Source organism: Streptopelia decaocto (genome assembly GCF_964273445.1).
Source record: "Streptopelia decaocto genome assembly, chromosome: 3".
Classification (NCBI taxonomy): domain Eukaryota; kingdom Metazoa; phylum Chordata; class Aves; order Columbiformes; family Columbidae; genus Streptopelia; species Streptopelia decaocto.
Window position 1 is genome coordinate 17,404,928 of NC_138656.1, and position 12,916 is coordinate 17,417,843.

Below are 12,916 nucleotides of genomic sequence, written 5' to 3' on the forward strand. Positions count from 1 at the left end.
TGTTTGCTCAGCATTACTGCAAAATATTTTATTTGACCTGAAGTAAAATATTGGTTAGCTGCAGGATATTTGTTATCCAGATTTGTTTCATTTCAGATTTTTCATCCTTATTTTATGCCTTTTAACACAGTTTCAAATTAAAAAAAACCCTGAAGTCCAGGGAAAAGGCTTTAAATTTTTTTTTTTCCCTTCTAAGTTGCATTTTTAACAAACATGGTATATAAAAATGGAGATGCTGCTTACCCTTGTGTGACACATGGAGGCTCTCAAGTGAAAGGCTATTCTGAGTGTATCACCAACTACTAATCACAAGCACGGAAGACGACAGAGTCCCGTGAGTCATTACCACATGCTAATGCAGCATCTTGTCTGAGGAAGCCCTAGGTCATTGCAGCTTGGTCCTGGCCCCTGAAATGTACCCACTCAGCCAGCACACCAAAGACACAACTTTTTACCATGTTCGCACCGACAGGACTGACAACATTCTCTCAATTTTTGTCATGTATTAAAATGTGCAAATATTATCAAAACACAGATTAAACTGATAGAACCTCAGATTTGGAGAGCAGTGAAAAGCAACCATGGAGCCTGCACAGTTTCATGTGAGCATTGTGGAGGTACTATGCTGCTATTGCAGAAGCAGTATGGAAAACAGGTAATGTAAACTCGACATTAAAAATTTCACTGACAATTAAAGTGACAGATTAAACTGATCCACATGCAATCTGCAAACTGATTTGGCATTCACTGATTAATGCAGTAAATTAGATATTAGCATCTCACATGCAATGTTATAAATCACTAACTTCAGTCAGCAATGTATATGTGGTGTCAAACAATTTTTGATGCTGTGCAAGTTATTAATTTTTCTGTAGGTGAAGCACTGAGTATCTATTACAGTTTTAGGATGAGATTATGAACAGAGACTTCCAATTGCTGACCAAAATTACTTCCAGACTTTGTCACTAGAGTACTTGATATTATTATAACTGCTTGGATTTCCAAAATTCAAGTGGAAATTGCTTTTCATTGTAGTGGAAAATAGCAAAAAAAACCTACCAGCACCAAGTCCAGACCCAAGCTTCTTTTTAGTGGACAAGCATTTGAGGGTGGAGAGGTGCTTTAGAAACGTGATTTATTTCTCTAAAAAGGTGCTTTCAAGAACTGCCCATCTCTGAGTTTTGCTGATGCTCAATACAATATAGATTTGCTGCTTGAAGAAACTGCAGCAAGAAATGCCACAGAAGGGGCCTGAGATCAGTTAGAAGTGTTTAGCCCAACTATACTGCAAACAAGGTAGAGTTCCTCTCTTAAGATTTTATGTGGATGTTACCCTCCATGAGTCAACAGACTCCCAGTACTTTCAGCTATACAGTCACAAATTCACAAGGTGAATGTATTGCCCTGCACAAATCCCAGGCCGTGCAAGACTCTGAGCCTTACCAACAACACTCCAGCTCACAGCTGTCAACACTAATGAATTAAACTGGACAGTAACAAGATCCTGGAGTTATCTGTGGCTGTGGTACAGGTAAGTCCCTTTGGCTGCAGGCGGACATCCTCCTCCAGCTGCACTGGCAGGAGAGGTTATTGCCTCCATCTGCTCAGGGCTGCTTTCCCTCCGGATCCGCTGATGAAGCAGCACATGCGAGTGCTCCCTGATTTATGGCAGGCAAAGTCAGACAGGTGAGACCAGAACAACAGCTCGTACCTACTCAAGGATTTTATGTTAACTTGTCCCATTTTCAAATGGCAGCTGCTCTCTGAGCTGCATTAAAACATCTTCCAGACTCTTGTGACCTGCCCAAAGACGAGAGGAGAAAAGCTACAATACAGTGGTGCTACAAGGTAGAGGAGCAACTCAGTGGCTGTGTTCTAGTCACTTTTATAATATATCATTCTAATATGTGAGGAAATTCCAATACGTGATATTATTCTTATTATTCCATGCAAATAAAATTATGGAAGAGGGAGTATGTCCCTTTCCCTTTTTAAAGAGGGCATACTGTGGGACATCAGACTGCTAACTCTCATCATCTTTGCAGCTTTAGGAAAACTTGTAAACTCAGCTTGGTCTTTATTTGAGAGATTCAGCTCAAGTCTGCTTCTAAAACATGTAGAATGCAAGCAAGCTCAATTTCAGAGGAAATTCTGTCTCAATTTGAAACTGAACAAGAGGGAACTTTCTTTAAATCAAAGATGGACATAAAAGAGTGTGTTTATGTACAGCTTTTTTTTTCTGCAGAATAGTATTAAAAATTATTAAAACACAATGCACATATAACTAAAAGAAAACTCGGAACAATTTTCTGTTCAGAAAGCAACATTTTGTTTTACATTTTCCCAGTAAAGAAGAAACATTGATTACACTAACGTAATGGAACAGAAATTCCCTGACATGACTCTTAATGGTATATCATGCCTAAGAAGTCCAGTCAGTTGAAATTTAGGCTAGAAGTCAATGATCTCCAGAAACTGGATTTGGAATGACTAATTCCTGAATGTAACCAGATATCCTTGCAGGAGGACAGATTAAGGTTCAAGGCAAATGCTGTATGTAATATAGATCTTAACCTCATTTAGCAGCAATGTTGTTTAAGGCTTTATTAAGGGATTGAGTTACCACTTCTGCCTAAGCAGAAGTGACAGAGTCATTCACAAGGGTAATAAACAAGATAATGCATAGAGGGAATTGCACCTACTGGTAAGAAAGTAACTGAAAAAACTATGTGGCTCTTCTGTTACCACTCTATGGAAAGCATAATGGGATCCAGTGTCCAAAAGCAACTCAATTTAAGTAGATTTTTCAAAAAGCCTTCATTGAGGTCTCCCATAAAAGGAATGTGGTCAACAAAAAAATCAAAGCTTTTCCATGTAAGTGATTTTGTGAGGATGCAGAAAAGCAATACGATCTACAGGGCTCCATTAGAAGGCTCTTGGCTATAGCCCTGCTACCAACAAGCACTTTGCTCTTGATTAATGTTCTTCTGTGTGAAAGGACTGGGGTTTTTGTTTGTTTGTTTTTAGAAATTTACTTTCCTTTTCTATTCCCATTCATAAAGTATCTAGAGAAGGTAAACATCTCTGGCTTATACAGGTTTCCCAGAACAGCTGGTGCCTTTGCTTTTAGTGCGATGAGGCTTCTAGGTCTGACTGGAAGCATCCTGTCAAAACTGCACGAATGAAGCTTGTTTTGGTAATGCTGGTATTGTAAAATATTCCTGGATAGCGCTATTAATCTTGCACTCAGCAGCCATTTAATTTTTCTCAGGGTTTATCCTAACAGACTCTGAATAAACTCCTGCAAAATAATTACTATAAAATGATTTATCTAGCAAGCTAACCAGTGAGCGCTGAGGACATTCAATAGAGAATCTGTTTGTTAAAGATTCCTTGCCTGACACTATTCATTCGCAAGTGAGGAATTGGTGGGCTGACTTTATAGATTACAGGTACTGAGGTACCCATCGGCTTTAAAAGGATAGTTCTGTTAGAAATTCCAGGCTACAATTCTTCAAGCAAAGCATTGTCCCCTTCCTGACACTTTGATGATGCTATGATGTTAAAGGTGGAATGAATTGCTCTCTGAAGTGCCTCGTTTTCTCTCTGTTGACTCCAGAGGGACCCTGGAGACTGGCTTTGACAGGATGCCTAACTTTCAGATCGCTGAAGTCACAAAAGATGAATATCACCTTGTCTAACTTCATACAACAAAGCATCTGAATGTCTGAACTAAATCTTGCCTAGGGAGATTGAATCCCGTGACGTCGTGAATTAGATGACTGGTTTATTATACAGATTTTATTTCCTGACAGTTCAGTTGAGGTCTAGGCTGAGAATTGCACTGAACTGCTTGGGAATTAGCTTTGTAAGTTGGAGTTTAGGAGAGCCCTTTTTTGTCTCCTATCCAGTGAACATATTTTCTGACCTTAGCTCAAATGCTAAAAAGAGCATCAGCAGAATGTAGATGTGTTAAAATGAGGTCTCCTATACACTATTAAGTCAAAGAAATAATCCATTGCTTGGCTTTATAAACTGGAAAAGAAACTATCTTCGTTTCATCTAATGCCTTTCCTACGCACTGTTTATGGACGCTTGGCACTCAGTAAAACCCACACAAGTACAGCGAGATTCCTCAGGCAAACAGGGAAGTTCTGCCATGACCAAGCTCTCTGCCCGAGTAACTTTTGGACTGAGTGTAATATTCTAAAGAAATCTCCCCACTGACAGCACTCGATTATACCAACACAGTCCCAGCTTAGGCAGAGCCCAGCATTAACTGAAATCTCAAAGCTGACAGGAAGTCTACTCTTTCCTGTTGCATCGGTCAAAACCCTTGACTTAAAATTGTTAGAGATCCACCAGTAAACTGCTGGTTATTGTTGCTACCACAACTGGCCTGACTCTGTTCACTCACTACTTGTCTCTCATTTCTAAGATGGATGAAAAGGCTATTTAAAATTCTTTCCATTTCCAACCAGCTAATTCCATTCCAGGTGTCAGCTAATCATCTTTATTCATCTGTTGCTGCTTGCCTTTGTAATATGCGTGCTAAGGAATTCACAATCTCATTTCTTTGTCCTTTGCTTGTGCTCGGTGCACAGCACAGACCAGACTCACCTGTGAGTACTGCTCTGAGATGGTGCAGCAACATGAATAAATGGAAACAGTAATAAACTCCTCTGTAGTTTTTACAGAACAGTATCACTGTGGGCTTGCAGTGTAGGAAGAGAAATTTTGCACGACTGACTTCCATTTGGTGGCATCCTGCCTGGTCATGACACTTCAGTTCCATTTCAGCAATTATCCTAATTGTCCAGGAAAGAAATGCACTGTTTACTTCATAAGTCAAAAAATAATATGAAGCAGAGACTGCTCTGACTGCTATTATACTTGAGAAAGACAACTGTAATGCATTACAGACACTGCTGATGTTTGGTACTGTTAGTAAAAGAAGCAACAAGCGGACACATCTATTATAATTTAAGGGGAGCTATATGAAGTCACAAATTAGCCCACATTCTACAAATCAACAATTAAGATGAAGACTACTCGTTACAATATAAACTTAGAATGGATTAATAATTGCCCTAAAGGTTTTGTGATTAGATTAGATAGGCAGGAATGTTTTACGACTAAAGGGAAAGAGGAGAAATAGGCTTGCCCAAATGAGAGAAATTGCCTGATTTCACTTGGGAGCAGAGGAAGTTGGAGGTGATCCAAAGATTAAGTTAGAAGAAAACAGAAGACAAACACTGTAAGCATGGAAGATCTCTGCAAACCACTCTGTGCAAAGATCACAGAATCATAGGATGTCCTGAGCTCGAAGGGACCCACAAGGATCATCGAGTCCAACTCCTGTCCCTGCATGTGACAACCCCACAGTTCACACCATGTGTCTGAGGGTGTTGTCCAGTCTCTTCTTGAACACTGTCAGGCCTGGGCCCGTGACACCTCCCTGGGGAGCCTGTTCCAGTGCTCCAGCACCCTCTGGGTGAAGAACCTTTTCCTATTGTCCAACCTGAACCTCCCCTGGCACATCTTCCTGACATTCCCTCAGGTCCTGTCACTGGTTCCCAGAGAGATGAGCAGGTCAAACATCTCTTGGAGTAGAAATTTTTTCCAACGTATTATCAAAAAGGTTATTCTGCATTTCTCATTTGTCCTAATCAGTTTAAAGTCATACTTTTAGAAAATACACTTTGTACAACATGAATTTTGCAATCCATTTTTAAAAAAATCAGTGTAACTGTATAGTAGTATGTACCACTGCAAACAGTAAGCATCGGCTCCAGCCTCCTTTACCTACAATGAAAGAACAACTATTACTTAAACCTAACTCTTCTGTTTTCCAAACCAAACTCCTCTGTTGGCTGTGAAGAACCCAGAAATGACCTAGAAACTGAAGTCCAGATCAGTGATGTTCCTGCCAAACCTCTTGTGAGGCCCATTCCTTTTCAAAGGTTTTGATAACTGTATACAGGCAGCTTATTCAAGAAGTCAAAACTCCAGCAATTAATGGGATGACACACAATGTGCTTTTACAGCTTTCACTAGCAGAAGCTCCACCCAAGTAACTTCATAGTTACTCACTTCTTTTACTTCAGGAAACACCTCGCCTGCAGTAAATACTTTTGTTACTTTGCTGTCTAAGCCACTTGGAAATTTTTCTAGACAGGTGAGTCACTTTACTACTGTTTTGTTATTGGTGTGTACAATAAAAGCGCCTGATGAGTTAACACTGTTGCCAAAACTTTATACTTAGTGTTTCTGATCTTACAGTGATTGCTTTCTTTTTGTTATGGTTTCATCAGCACATGTTCACAAACTGATGTACACGCACTGTTATTCCATGAGGTGCTTAAAGAGTCAACAGTGACTTTCTCTAAATCAATAGCAACACTGATAATATTATAGAAATATGGAAATTTGATCCTTTGCATATTTTTATTATTTTGTGCTCTATAACATGATGCTGGAGTTATGCAGTTGTTGCTTAAAGCCCTAAATGACATCTTAAAAATAGGGTACATAGTTTAGGCTGAAGAGCACGGAATATTCACTGCTGTAGTCTCCACAAAATCATTTATTCTAGATTGTGGCTCACACAAATCAACCAAAACAGCTCAGATCCCAGTGTGCTGCAACCCATCATCTCACAGAACCAGACAGATTGTCTCTCAACCCTCAAAGTTTCGAGGTATCAAAATAGTTGCTTTGGACACCTCCATTCACATCAAACGAAAAATCCACCATTGATACTATTTTTGGAACATGATAAATCGCTCTGTAAGAGTTGACTAAATTGTATTTCCTTGTAGTTCTGAAGAATATTTCCAAACTTCTTATTTCGCTTACAAATATGCTGATGCTTTGTCACTCAGACCCCATGAACAACACAATTCAATCTGGAATTGGCCCCAGAATCCAGCCGGCTCATTTAAGTGCTTACAACCTCCCATTTGTACAAAACTTCAGCACCTCAGCTGGCAATCATTTACAGAAGGAGGGGAAAAAGTATTCTTAAAATTTCTTTCATGTAATAAAACCAGACAAGTAATTTAAGATCTTGCCATCCCTGTGTGACTTCTCGATCAATATGCCGTGCTAGCAGGGCTTTCAAAGGCTCGATTCATAAAAGCCCTGCATGCTTCATTTATGGAGGGACTCCGTAAAACTGCCTCCATGGAAGCACCGCAGTGTCTGCCCTTTCTCATCCACGCAGGTGGAAGGCACGGCTCGGGAAAATTCAGAAATGACAGCACTTTTGAAAACTCCTGGGGGACTAAGGAACATGGTCCCCATTAATTTGTGCTCCTAAGTCACTTGGCAGCTTTTGAAAGATCCTCTCTTTCCCCACATTTTTCATTAGTTCAAAGCAAAAGAATCGCAACATACAGGTTTAATGATCTCGACCGAGATTCTGACGTGTGGCTACAGGATTTGAGTTTCCAAATACAGCATAAAGGAGTCTCATTTGTTGAAAGAGCACGCACTCCTTTTCAAAAAATTTCAGTCCCCTGTTACAGACTCTTAAATTTTTCAGGGAAAAATCAATGTACTGGGTCTAGTCAGTTGGCATTTCTATTTATGCATTATGGATTTGATTTGCAACTACAAGGTCAAGGCTTTTTGGGTTTAATTATTCTATTCCAGAGTGTCTACTTCACTGTACCCACCACTGCTGGCACCAACGTGCCATACTGCTCCCATAACAGATACAGTGCAGAATTATTAAAGAATGCTGGTGGTTTGGTGCAGTGGTTGGTTTGCTAAGAAAGCTGGCTGCAGTAGACACACTGAAACAGAAGAGCAGTCCAAAGCAAGCAGGGCTCCCTGGGGCAGCTTTTGGACAAGAAGGGAGGTTTTGGACAAGAAAAGGCAAGAGCTGGACAAGGTCTTATAGCAAGACTGGGGCAGATCTGCAATGAGACCTCTCAGACAGAGAAAAGCTGAAATCGAATACTTCAGATGATAAGCCCTGATGTACAGAAGTACCCTGAGCCAAAATCAAAAGAAGTCCTCACTGTAGTAAAGAGGACGAACTATAAATTTTCTGAACCTTTTATGTGTCGCACCGCTACAGAGCAGCGGTACCTCAGAGTCCAGTGTTGGTGTGTACGATACCTATGCAGGCCTTTAAAAAATAAGGTTCTTGCTGCTGGCATTATTTAATCTTCCACAACCTGGAAGCACACATGGAAAATCTTCTTTCCTTTTTGTCCTAGCTTCTCCTTGTTCTTCATCTTCCAAAAATGATTTTGCTCACCAGTGCCCCGCAGGCTCTCATGAGTCATGCCAGAAAAAGGGACTAGCTTCCACCTGAACATCCCAGATATTTATCTTTCCATTTGATAATTGTAAATGTTAATTGTTTAATCCTTTTGCATTAAATTCAGTTTTCACAATTCACTGAATTCCCTTCAATCTCACTTGGTTTCTTTGCCGATTCAACAGATGATCCATCTAGTTAGTTCAGTCTGGTTGACTGAGTGGCTATCTGATCAAGTTTGATTGCTCTACTTAATTAATTGGATTGTAAGTGTTTATTCCAATCACTTTCTAACTGGTCAAACTCTTTAATCATTTTCACTCTCTAGACCAATTATTCTTGCCTGATAGCCTGTCATTTGTTTTCAGTGTTACTGGTTTATCGCTTTCTCTCATTTCCTCACCTCTCCCTCTCTCATTTATTCTTTTGCTCACACAGTCTGACTCCCTCCTTTTTTGCTTGATCATCTCCCTCTTCTGCTCTTACTTTCTAAGCTTCCCTGCTGTCTCTCGCCTCTTCTCAAAGACCACTACAATTCCTCACAAACAGGAATCAAGTTGCATAGCCAGGTCTCAACATCTTCAAACATCAGTCCTGTCTAAATCAAAAACCTTTCCTACAGTTAACAGGGAACTTCCTGCATCTATGTAAAACAAAGCTCAGAGCAAAACTGCCCCTGACCATGTTTTAGCAAAATCAAGGTACTGCATTCCCTCTGTTGCAGGGGTAAGGGCTTGTTATGGAGGGAGAAAGGGAGAGAGACACTATCATCTGCTTGTGCAACAGATCAGCTTGCATAAATCACTGAACCTGGAGTAATACTTGTTTAAAATCATTGGGTCACCCATAAATCATCAGTGTCCTCCCCATTTCTCAAGTGATAATAGTGAATCCTATGATTGTTTCAATAAATCCAAGTAGTTAAAACATCACAAGAACTAAGTGGCAGCAATTAATAGTAATAAAAATAAGTTCAATTTGGGGAAAGCAGATTAGAGAGTTCATTTTCTTTCACTGAATCAATGGCTCCCCTGTTGAAATAAGCCTCAATTAAGGGAGAAGGTCAGTATAAAAATCATATACAGCATTAAAAAGATAATGTATTGGCCAATTCTTCAAGGTGTTAAAAAGTACTTAAGAGCCACAACTGCCAACATCGGTAGAGGAACTGAGGGATTTGCAGTGTCTCTCAAGCAGCTCCTGGTACCTCTTAGGAACAGGCCCTTCTCTTTTGATTATTAATGCTTTGAATTTTAAAGGCTGATATTTCTCAATTCCGTTTCTTATCCCAAGTAACCTACGTTTTTCAGAATTAGAGCAGATGAAACTGCCCCCTCTGGTAAGACTAACTGTCTAATACCCAAATTCCATCCTTCTGTGGCAAAATTCAGCCTTTCCACCTTCTGTATGAATGCATCCATTTTAAAGACCAGTTTTACAAGCATTATCATACCATATAAAACATTTATTTATATCTCCCTCCTCATATCTTAAAAAAGCCAAATATGTCATCAGTTGATTAATAAATAAAACAACAGAGTACTACGTCCCATTGACCACCATACTGGCATGACAGACCTATGAAAACCAAATGCTTTAGTTATCCAGGTTCACTTCCCACCCCTCCTTTGGTGACTACACTAATGTTTTAAATAGATTAAATTACTTAACAATACCATAACTGTCTAAACTTGGCTCCACAAGAAGTAGGTGTTCACAGTCAGTAACAGAAATGCTAATCACTAATTCATTACTGTAAGAAACTACAGCAAGAAACTACAGTAAGAAACTAATTGAGTTACTGTGCCTCTTCTAGAAGCAATATTAAGACTAAATTTGCTTAATTTTTTATTCCCAGCATTACTATAACTTAATTTTTAAAAGATGAAAATGAAAAATGAAAAAATATATAAGCTCCATAACAAGTGCATTAAATTTATTTTACTTAAACGAGCACAAACCCACAAGCGAAATAATTTTCACTTTGGAATTAGCTTAAAACGATTTAGCTTCACTACAGCCACCACACTCATCTGTAAAGCATTTTGTTCTCCAACACAAGATCCTTACAGCATTAAAACACTATCAAGTTAGAGATGGGTTTTGGCACACAACGTGAAGTCAGAATAATCAGTCATATCTCATGGGAGAACAGAGGTGAATGGGGAGGAATGTGGTTGCCAAATAATTTGGAGGCAAATATTCTTAAAATAGTAAAGCTTTTCCAAATGCCTACTTAGTGAAATTAGATTCACAGGAAAAACAGCTCGGTGCAACTGTATAAATAGTATAGGCCACTCCAAGGAAAATGCAGCCAATCTGCCTAATTATTATTATTTTTTTTTTAAATTAAGGCTACTCAGAACTTAATCCAAACATACTGAATAAAATTCCCATTGACTTCAATTAGCACTGGATCTATCCTCTGGCTTGGTAAGCTCCTTAACCATGGCATTAATACCAAAGAAAATTCTCCAGCTTCCTTTACATAAAAATGATCTGGATAGGCCAAGTATGTATCATGGTAAATGTTGGTCCAAAACCTCAAATAGAGACAACTATTTCTAAAGTTTAAGACTACCTTTTTTTTTTTTTTTTTAAATCATGTCTATTTTTCAGTTTTATAAACCTGGCACAATACTGACTGTGCTCATCATCCTGTTCACCCATCCCCTGGATTTCGGAGCAGTGGTGGATCACCAGACCATATCAAATGACATTGCTGATTCCAGCGAAGGTACATGTCTTCTCTCGTCTGTCCCATAACCACAACTAAGCAAATAATTAATTAAAAAATACTGACATAGTTAAGTTAGTCACTTCACATATCTTTTGTAAACATATTGCAATTTTACTCAAGTGAAACTTTCTTAAAAGTAACACAACATTTTTTATTAATTAATTATTAACATCCCAGTTAGCTATGTGTCACGTGGGACTTCAATTAGAAACCTGTGTTTAAATTTTTTACCGTGAGAACAAACATTCACTGGAACAACCTTGCCAGGGACATGGTGGGGTCCCCATCACAGGACATTTTGAAGATACAGCTGGTCTGGGTGCAGATAATCTTACCTAAGCTCCCTTCCCCATGAAAGGCTGGACCAGATGATCTTCTGAGGTTGATTCCAGCCTCGGCTGTTTTACGATTCTGCTGGATACACTGATACAATTTCAGTTCTTGGTTTGGAAGAGGTTAACTTTGCGAGGCAATTTTCCAGTGGGAAGCATGAAGAACTCATTCTGAAAAGTGGCTCACTGGTACTTCATTAAGTTCAGTTAACCACAGCACCCTGTCAGCAAATTAATTTATAAGACAAACTGCAAAAGCGAGAATATGTGGGAAAACTGGAATGATACATATTCAGGTTTTGTCTGAATACACAAAACCATCATTTTAGTAATGATTCAGATACATAAGTAATCCTGTTTGGACAAAGCCCTTATTGACTTCCTGTAGTTGATTCATAAATCTCTTGCTAGACTATCTATCAAATGGGATCATGAAAAATTCTATCTGGAAGTTACCCATATTTCTTCATACATGTTGCAAGTCCATATGCGTACTCTACCCCCACTGCCTTTTTTTCTCCATTAAAACCACCTTTAGGTCTTCAAAATTTTCCCTGTCTTGAGAGGTCGTCTGCTTTGGATCAAGGATTTTGCTTTTAGTACAACCTGAACTTTGCATAAGTATTATAACCACGAGATCATTACAGAACTAACTGCTTACCAGCTCTGAAGATAATGAGTATATTTCTATGTACTTTCAGTATGTACTGAAAAAAGATATTGCTGAGTGGATAGAAACATTAACTTAATCAACAACACACTCCAAAATAAATATGTTTTTTATGTTGCTTACTGAGCTTGAAAACTTGAAAGCTAAGTGCTTCCTCTTGGACAGGCTGAGTGTCTGAAATAGTTGTTTTAAAGAACCTCAGAGCAACATTAAATCTTTAACATGTTTTAGAAGCATTTGATGTCCACGCCTCTTACTTAAAAAGTTACTTAGAGCTGGGAAATCGAACATTGCTAAGTAAAACAATGTCTTGTCATTTACTTGTGCTTACTATTATGTACTTTAATTAAGACTTTTGGAAATAAGTTAGCAAATTAATTAATTCACAACTGCAGTACAAAATCAGTAAGAAACCCATTAAATATCATTAATAAATCAATACATTACTTAGGAAATGAACTCTATTTTTATTACTAGAAATTACCATCAACTATAAAATGCCACCGTACTAATTACTTTACTCGCAGAAGGAACGAACCCTTAACTGACATTATTAAATTAATTTACTACTTCTCTGCAATTTGTAATTTATTTTTTGCTTTGGATATTGCACTTACTTAAATAGTAAGTTGTAAAAAACAAAATCACACAGTCAATAGTATAGGTTTTACTCAGAAACACAGTCTGCTTCACATTTTTGACAGCAACTGAAAGTCAATTGGCTGTGGGATGGTGAGCAATGCTACCTGTTTCATGTCCTGATCCAAAACCTATAGAAGTCCAAGCAGCCTTTCTATTGACTGCAGGGGCTTTCTAATTGAAAGTAATTATATGGTTCAGGAAACTTTATGTGAAAAACAAACCAAAACAAACCAAAACAACCAAAAAAACCCCACAAAAAA

At 38.6% G+C, this 12,916-nt stretch overlaps 1 protein-coding gene across 1 annotated transcript in view; it reads right to left on the reverse strand.

Moving 5' to 3' along the window:
* ALK (ALK receptor tyrosine kinase) overlaps positions 1-12,916 on the reverse strand; it is a gene marked incomplete at both ends in the record, with an annotated part of 331,753 nt that overhangs the window by 89,058 nt on the left and 229,779 nt on the right. The window lies entirely within an intron of this gene.